Here is an 8559-nt window from a genome sequence, read left to right on the forward strand (position 1 = left end):
TTAAACTTGTGTGATTTGTGTCATCAGAAATGAAAACTAAATTCACATTTTTAATGATTTGTTTCCTTTCAACAAAGAAGAAAGAGCTTTGTACCTAATTCACAAAATTCGCGCTGTGTTACATATGTTGTTACATATAATTTACTATACATTGCGTCATTGGTAGTAATGACGCAAAAATAAGAAACCATAGGACAAGCAATTACAGATAGAGAAGAAAAAGGGCATTTCATTCTCTCTATTACTTTCAAATTCTTTGAAACTTGTGGCAATCTGCAAGTAATTAGACTATCAAGCATCTAAAATTGGTAATTTGTCATTCACGAGTTCATAGTGTTCTGTTTCTTGATAATCAATCATTACGTATACCTTGCACGAGATTTTTAACGGTTTTACACATTGGGAATGGGTTCAAGCCCGTTTTCAATGTAATGTGCAATTGTTCACTTGTCACACTCTTTCTTGAAAATTGATCATTTCTTTTACCTTGCACGAAAATTTGACGGTTTTACGTTGGAAACGGTTTCGAACCCGTTTTCAATGAAATGTACATTGTAATTCATAGCGTTCTCTTTCTTGATAACCAATCATTTAGTACATCTTGCACCAAAATTTAACGGTTTTATACCACTGGGAACGTGTCATGTACGATTCACCCAGTAACTGATTTCTTTCTCCGATGTCACTCTACTTTGCGTCGTTACCGCCAAATACCCAATTTACCGTAAATTCAATGAAACTTCCAAAATTCTGCTAGTTCGATTTCAGCACCGTTATAATGCCGAGACTCATTACACAGACTTTGAAACCACAATCGTGAACCAAATTGTGCGATCCTAATTTGTAAAGTCATGCTGTAGAATCACTATGTTCTTGTATTATGCAGTTTCTTTTAAACTTGTGTGATTTGTGTCATCAGAAATGAAAACTAAATTCACATTTTTAATGATTTGTTTCCTTTCAACAAAGAAGAAAGAGCTTTGTACCTAATTCACAAAATTCGCGCTGTGTTACATATGTTGTTACATATAATTTACTATACATTGCGTCATTGGTAGTAATGACGCAAAAATAAGAAACCATAGGACAAGCAATTACAGATAGAGAAGAAAAAGGGCATTTCATTCTCTCTATTACTTTCAAATTCTTTGAAACTTGTGGCAATCTGCAAGTAATTAGACTATCAAGCATCTAAAATTGGTAATTTGTCATTCACGAGTTCATAGTGTTCTGTTTCTTGATAATCAATCATTACGTATACCTTGCACGAGATTTTTAACGGTTTTACACGTTGGGAATGGGTTCAAGCCCGTTTTCAATGTAATGTGCAATTGTTCACTTGTCACACTCTTTCTTGAAAATTGATCATTTCTTTTACCTTGCACGAAAATTTGACGGTTTTACGTTGGAAACGGTTTCGAACCCGTTTTCAATGAAATGTACATTGTAATTCATAGCGTTCTCTTTCTTGATAACCAATCATTTAGTACATCTTGCACCAAAATTTAACGGTTTTATACCACTGGGAACGTGTCATGTACGATTCACCCAGTAACTGATTTCTTTCTCCGATGTTTCTCTACTTTGCGTCGTTACTGCCAAATACCCAATTTACCGTAAATTCAATGAAATTCGAAAATTGTGCTAATTCGATTTCAGCACCGTTATAATGCCGACACTCATTACACAGACTTTGAAACCATGATCGTGAACCAAATTGTCTGATCTCTATTTGTCATGCTATAGAATCACTATTTTCTTGTATTCATGCAGTTTCTTTTAAACTTCTGATTTGCGTCATAAGAAATGAAAACAAAATTTACATTTTTAATGATTTGTTTCCTTTCAAGAAAGAAGAAAGAGCTTTTCTACCAGATTCACATAATTCGCGGTGTGTGAAAACATTGTTACATATAATTTACTATACATTGCGTTATTGGTTGTAATGACGCAAAGATAAGAAACCATAGGACACGCAATTAAAGGATAGAGAAGAAAAAAGGCATTTCATTCGTTCTATTACTTTCAAATAGTTTAGTACTTGTGGCAAACGGCAATAGACTATCATGCATCTTACATTGGTCATTTATCATTTACTTGAATTCACAGCGCAGTCTTTCTTGAAAATTAATTATTTCGTTTACGTTGCACGAAAAATTGACGCTTTTACGTTGGAAATGGTTTCAAACCTATTTCAACGTAATGTACGATTTACCTAATAACTTATTTTTGTTTTGTCGAACCTTGCACAGATTTCTAGCAAGTAACAAAATCGACGAAATCGACAAAACAAATACAAGGAATTTTCTCTCCTTACATACCAGATCGAATATACCGATGTTTCTCTACTTAGCGTCGTTGCTACCAAATACCCAATTTACTGGAAATTTAGTGAAATTTTCATTATGGGCTAGTTCGATCTCATCACCGTTCGAGAATCATTACACAGAATAATTTTGTTTTAAAACATGATCGTGAACCAAATTGTTTACTTTGATCTTAATTTGTAAGGTCATTCTATAGAATCACTATTTTCTTGTATTCACGCAGTTTCTTTAAAGCTTGTGAATGCGTCATAAGAAATGAAAAAGAAAGTCCGAATTCAATGATTTGTTTCCTCTCAACAAAGAAGAAAGAGCTTTGCACCTAATTCACAAAATTCGTGCTGTGTTACATATGTTGTTACACATAATTTAATATACATTGCGTCATTGGCAAAGACACAAAGGACAAAAACCGCAGGACACGGAATGAAAGATAGAGAAGAAAAAGGGCATTTCATTCGCTCTATTACTTTCAAATTCTTTGGTATTTGTGGCAAACTGCAAGTAATTAGATTATCAAGCATCTAAAATTGGTAATTTGTTATTCACGAATTCATAGCGTTCTCTTTCTTGATAATCAATTAGTTTAGTACCTTGCACGAAATTTTAACGGTTTTACACGTTGGGAACGGGTTCAAGCCCGTTTTCAATGTAATGTACAGCTGTCACTTGTTATTCACTTGAATTCATAGCGTTCTCTTTCTTGATAACCAACTATTTAGTACACCTTGCACGAACATTTAGCGGTTTTACACATTGGGAACGGGTTTAAGCCCGATTTCAATGCCATGTACGATTCACCCAGTACGGATTTCTTTCTCCGATGTTTCTTTATTTTGCGTCGTTACTGCCAAAGGCCTTTCATTCGTTCTATTACTTTCAAATACTTTGGTACTTGTGGCAAACTGCAATAGACTATCAAGCATCTTATATTGGCCATTTATCATTCATTTCAATTCATAACACACCGTTATTTGAAAAATAATTATTTCGTTTACCTTGCACGAAAATTTGACGGTTTTACGTTGAAAACGATTTCAAACCAGTTTTCAAAGTAATATACGATTTACCCAATAACGGATTCTTGTCATTTTGTCGAACCTTGCACAGATTTGTAACGAGTAACAAAATCGACGAAATTGACAGAACAAATACAAGGAATTTTCTCACCTTGCATACCAGATCGAATATACTTGCCCGATGTTCCTCTACTTTGCGTCGTTACTACCAAATACCCAATTTACTGGAAATTCCGTGAAACTTTCATTATGGGCTAATTCGATTTCATCACCGTTATAACACCGAGAGTCATTACACACACTCATTTCGTTTTAAAACATGATTGTGAACCAAATTGTCTACTTTGCTCTTCATTTGTAAAGTCATGCTATGGAATCAGTATTTTCTTGTATTCACATAGTTTCTTTTAAATTTGTGACTTGCCTCATAAGAAATGAAAACGAAATTCCCAATTCAATGATTTGTTTCCTTTCAACAAAGAAGAAAGAAATTCCCAATTCAATGATTTGTTTCCTTTCAACAAAGAAGAAAGAGCTTTGTACCTAATTCACAAAATTCGCGCTGTGTTACATATGTTGTTACATATAATTTACTATACATTGCGTCATTGGTAGTAATGACGCAAAAATAAGAAACCATAGGACAAGCAATTACAGATAGAGAAGAAAAAGGGCATTTCATTCTCTCTATTTCTTTCAAATTCTTTGAAACTTGTGGCAATCTGCAAGTAATTAGACTATCAAGCATCTAAAATTGGTAATTTGTCATTCACGAGTTCATAGTGTTCTGTTTCTTGATAATCAATCATTACGTATACCTTGCACGAGATTTTTAACGGTTTTACACGTTGGGAATGGGTTCAAGCCCGTTTTCAATGTAATGTGCAATTGTTCACTTGTCACACTCTTTCTTGAAAATTGATCATTTCTTTTACCTTGCACGAAAATTTGACGGTTTTACGTTGGAAACGGTTTCGAACCCGTTTTCAATGAAATGTACATTGTAATTCATAGCGTTCTCTTTCTTGATAACCAATCATTTAGTACATCTTGCACCAAAATTTAACGGTTTTATACCACTGGGAACGTGTCATGTACGATTCACCCAGTAACTGATTTCTTTCTCCGATGTTACTCTACTTTGCGTCGTTACCGCCAAATACCCAATTTACCGTAAATTCAATGAAACTTCCAAAATTCTGCTAGTTGGATTTCAGCACCGTTATAATGCCGAGACTCATTACACAGACTTTGAAACCACAATCGTGAACCAAATTGTGCGATCCTAATTTGTAAAGTCATGCTGTAGAATCACTATGTTCTTGTATTATGCAGTTTCTTTTAAACTTGTGTGATTTGTGTCATCAGAAATGAAAACTAAATTCACATTTTTAATGATTTGTTTCCTTTCAACAAAGAAGAAAGAGCTTTGTACCTAATTCACAAAATTCGCGCTGTGTTACATATGTTGTTACATATAATTTACTATACATTGCGTCATTGGTAGTAATGACGCAAAAATAAGAAACCATAGGACAAGCAATTACAGATAGAGAAGAAAAAGGGCATTTCATTCTCTCTATTACTTTCAAATTCTTTGAAACTTGTGGCAATCTGCAAGTAATTAGACTATCAAGCATCTAAAATTGGTAATTTGTCATTCACGAGTTCATAGTGTTCTGTTTCTTGATAATCAATCATTACGTATACCTTGCACGAGATTTTTAACGGTTTTACACGTTGGGAATGGGTTCAAGCCCGTTTTCAATGTAATGTGCAATTGTTCACTTGTCACACTCTTTCTTGAAAATTGATCATTTCTTTTACCTTGCACGAAAATTTGACGGTTTTACGTTGGAAACGGTTTCGAACCCGTTTTCAATGAAATGTACATTGTAATTCATAGCGTTCTCTTTCTTGATAACCAATCATTTAGTACATCTTGCACCAAAATTTAACGGTTTTATACCACTGGGAACGTGTCATGTACGATTCACCCAGTAACTGATTTCTTTCTCCGATGTTTCTCTACTTTGCGTCGTTACTGCCAAATACCCAATTTACCGTAAATTCAATGAAATTCGAAAATTGTGCTAATTCGATTTCAGCACCGTTATAATGCCGACACTCATTACACAGACTTTGAAACCATGATCGTGAACCAAATTGTCTGATCTCTATTTGTCATGCTATAGAATCACTATTTTCTTGTATTCATGCAGTTTCTTTTAAACTTCTGATTTGCGTCATAAGAAATGAAAACAAAATTTACATTTTTAATGATTTGTTTCCTTTCAAGAAAGAAGAAAGAGCTTTTCTACCAGATTCACATAATTCGCGGTGTGTGAAAACATTGTTACATATAATTTACTATACATTGCGTTATTGGTTGTAATGACGGAAAGATAAGAAACCATAGGACACGCAATTAAAGGATAGAGAAGAAAAAAGGCATTTCATTCGTTCTATTACTTTCAAATAGTTTAGTACTTGTGGCAAACGGCAATAGACTATCATGCATCTTACATTGGTCATTTATCATTTACTTGAATTCACAGCGCAGTCTTTCTTGAAAATTAATTATTTCGTTTACGTTGCACGAAAAATTGACGCTTTTACGTTGGAAATGGTTTCAAACCTATTTCAACGTAATGTACGATTTACCTAATAACTTATTTTTGTTTTGTCGAACCTTGCACAGATTTCTAGCAAGTAACAAAATCGACGAAATCGACAAAACAAATACAAGGAATTTTCTCTCCTTACATACCAGATCGAATATACCGATGTTTCTCTACTTAGCGTCGTTGCTACCAAATACCCAATTTACTGGAAATTTAGTGAAATTTTCATTATGGGCTAGTTCGATCTCATCACCGTTCGAGAATCATCACACAGAATAATTTTGTTTTAAAACATGATCGTGAACCAAATTGTTTACTTTGATCTTAATTTGTAAGGTCATTCTATAGAATCACTATTTTCTTGTATTCACGCAGTTTCTTTAAAGCTTGTGAATGCGTCATAAGAAATGAAAAAGAAAGTCCGAATTCAATGATTTGTTTCCTCTCAACAAAGAAGAAAGAGCTTTGCACCTAATTCACAAAATTCGTGCTGTGTTACATATGTTGTTACACATAATTTAATATACATTGCGTCATTGGCAAAGACACAAAGGACAAAAACCGCAGGACACGGAATGAAAGATAAAGAAAAAGGGCATTTCATTCGCTCTATTACTTTCAAATTCTTTGGTATTTGTGGCAAACTGCAAGTAATTAGATTATCAAGCATCTAAAATTGGTAATTTGTTATTCACGAATTCATAGCGTTCTCTTTCTTGATAATCAATTAGTTTAGTACCTTGCACGAAATTTTAACGGTTTTACACGTTGGGAACGGGTTCAAGCCCGTTTTCAATGTAATGTACAGCTGTCACTTGTTATTCACTTGAATTCATAGCGTTCTCTTTCTTGATAACCAACTATTTAGTACACCTTGCACGAACATTTAGCGGTTTTACACATTGGGAACGGGTTTAAGCCCGATTTCAATGCCATGTACGATTCACCCAGTACGGATTTCTTTCTCCGATGTTTCTTTATTTTGCGTCGTTACTGCCAAAGGCCTTTCATTCGTTCTATTACTTTCAAATACTTTGGTACTTGTGGCAAACTGCAATAGACTATCAAGCATCTTATATTGGCCATTTATCATTCATTTCAATTCATAACACACCCTTATTTGAAAAATGATTATTTCGTTTACCTTGCACGAAAATTTGACGGTTTTACGTTGAAAACGGTTTCAAACCAGTTTTCAAAGTAATATACGATTTACCCAATAACGGATTCTTGTCATTTTGTCGAACCTTGCACAGATTTGTAACGAGTAACAAAATCGACGAAATTGACAGAACAAATACAAGGAATTTTCTCACCTTGCATACCAGATCGAATATACTTGCCCGATGTTCCTCTACTTTGCGTCGTTACTACCAAATACCCAATTTACTGGAAATTCCGTGAAACTTTCATTATGGGCTAATTCGATTTCATCACCGTTATAACACCGAGAGTCATTACACACACTCATTTCGTTTTAAAACATGATTGTGAACCAAATTGTCTACTTTGCTCTTCATTTGTAAAGTCATGCTATGGAATCAGTATTTTCTTGTATTCACATAGTTTCTTTTAAATTTGTGACTTGCCTCATAAGAAATGAAAACGAAATTCCCAATTCAATGATTTGTTTCCTTTCAACAAAGAAGAAAGAAATTCCCAATTCAATGATTTGTTTCCTTTCAACAAAGAAGAAAGAAATTCCCAATTCAATGATTTGTTTCCTTTCAACAAAGAAGAAAGAGCTTTGTACCTAATTCACAAAATTCGCGCTGTGTTACATATGTTGTTACATATAATTTACTATACATTGCGTCATTGGTAGTAATGACGCAAAAATAAGAAACCATAGGACAAGCAATTACAGATAGAGAAGAAAAAGGGCATTTCATTCTCTCTATTTCTTTCAAATTCTTTGAAACTTGTGGCAATCTGCAAGTAATTAGACTATCAAGCATCTAAAATTGGTAATTTGTCATTCACGAGTTCATAGTGTTCTGTTTCTTGATAATCAATCATTTCGTATACCTTGCACGAGATTTTTAACGGTTTTACACGTTGGGAATGGGTTCAAGCCCGTTTTCAATGTAATGTGCAATTGTTCACTTGTCACACTCTTTCTTGAAAATTGATCATTTCTTTTACCTTGCACGAAAATTTGACGGTTTTACGTTGGAAACGGTTTCGAACCCGTTTTCAATGAAATGTACATTGTAATTCATAGCGTTCTCTTTCTTGATAACCAATCATTTAGTACATCTTGCACCAAAATTTAACGGTTTTATACCACTGGGAACGTGTCATGTACGATTCCCCCAGTAACTGATTTCTTTCTCCGATGTTACTCTACTTTGCGTCGTTACCGCCAAATACCCAATTTACCGTAAATTCAATGAAACTTCCAAAATTCTGCTAGTTCGATTTCAGCACCGTTATAATGCCGAGACTCATTACACAGACTTTGAAACCACAATCGTGAACCAAATTGTGCGATCCTAATTTGTAAAGTCATGCTGTAGAATCACTATGTTCTTGTATTATGCAGTTTCTTTTAAACTTGTGTGATTTGTGTCATCAGAAATGAAAACTAAA

This window comes from Diadema antillarum, unplaced genomic scaffold (assembly GCF_040938485.1).
Source record: "Diadema antillarum isolate AM-2024a unplaced genomic scaffold, OU_Dant_1.0 seq00001139_RagTag, whole genome shotgun sequence".
Lineage (NCBI taxonomy): Eukaryota > Metazoa > Echinodermata > Echinoidea > Diadematoida > Diadematidae > Diadema > Diadema antillarum.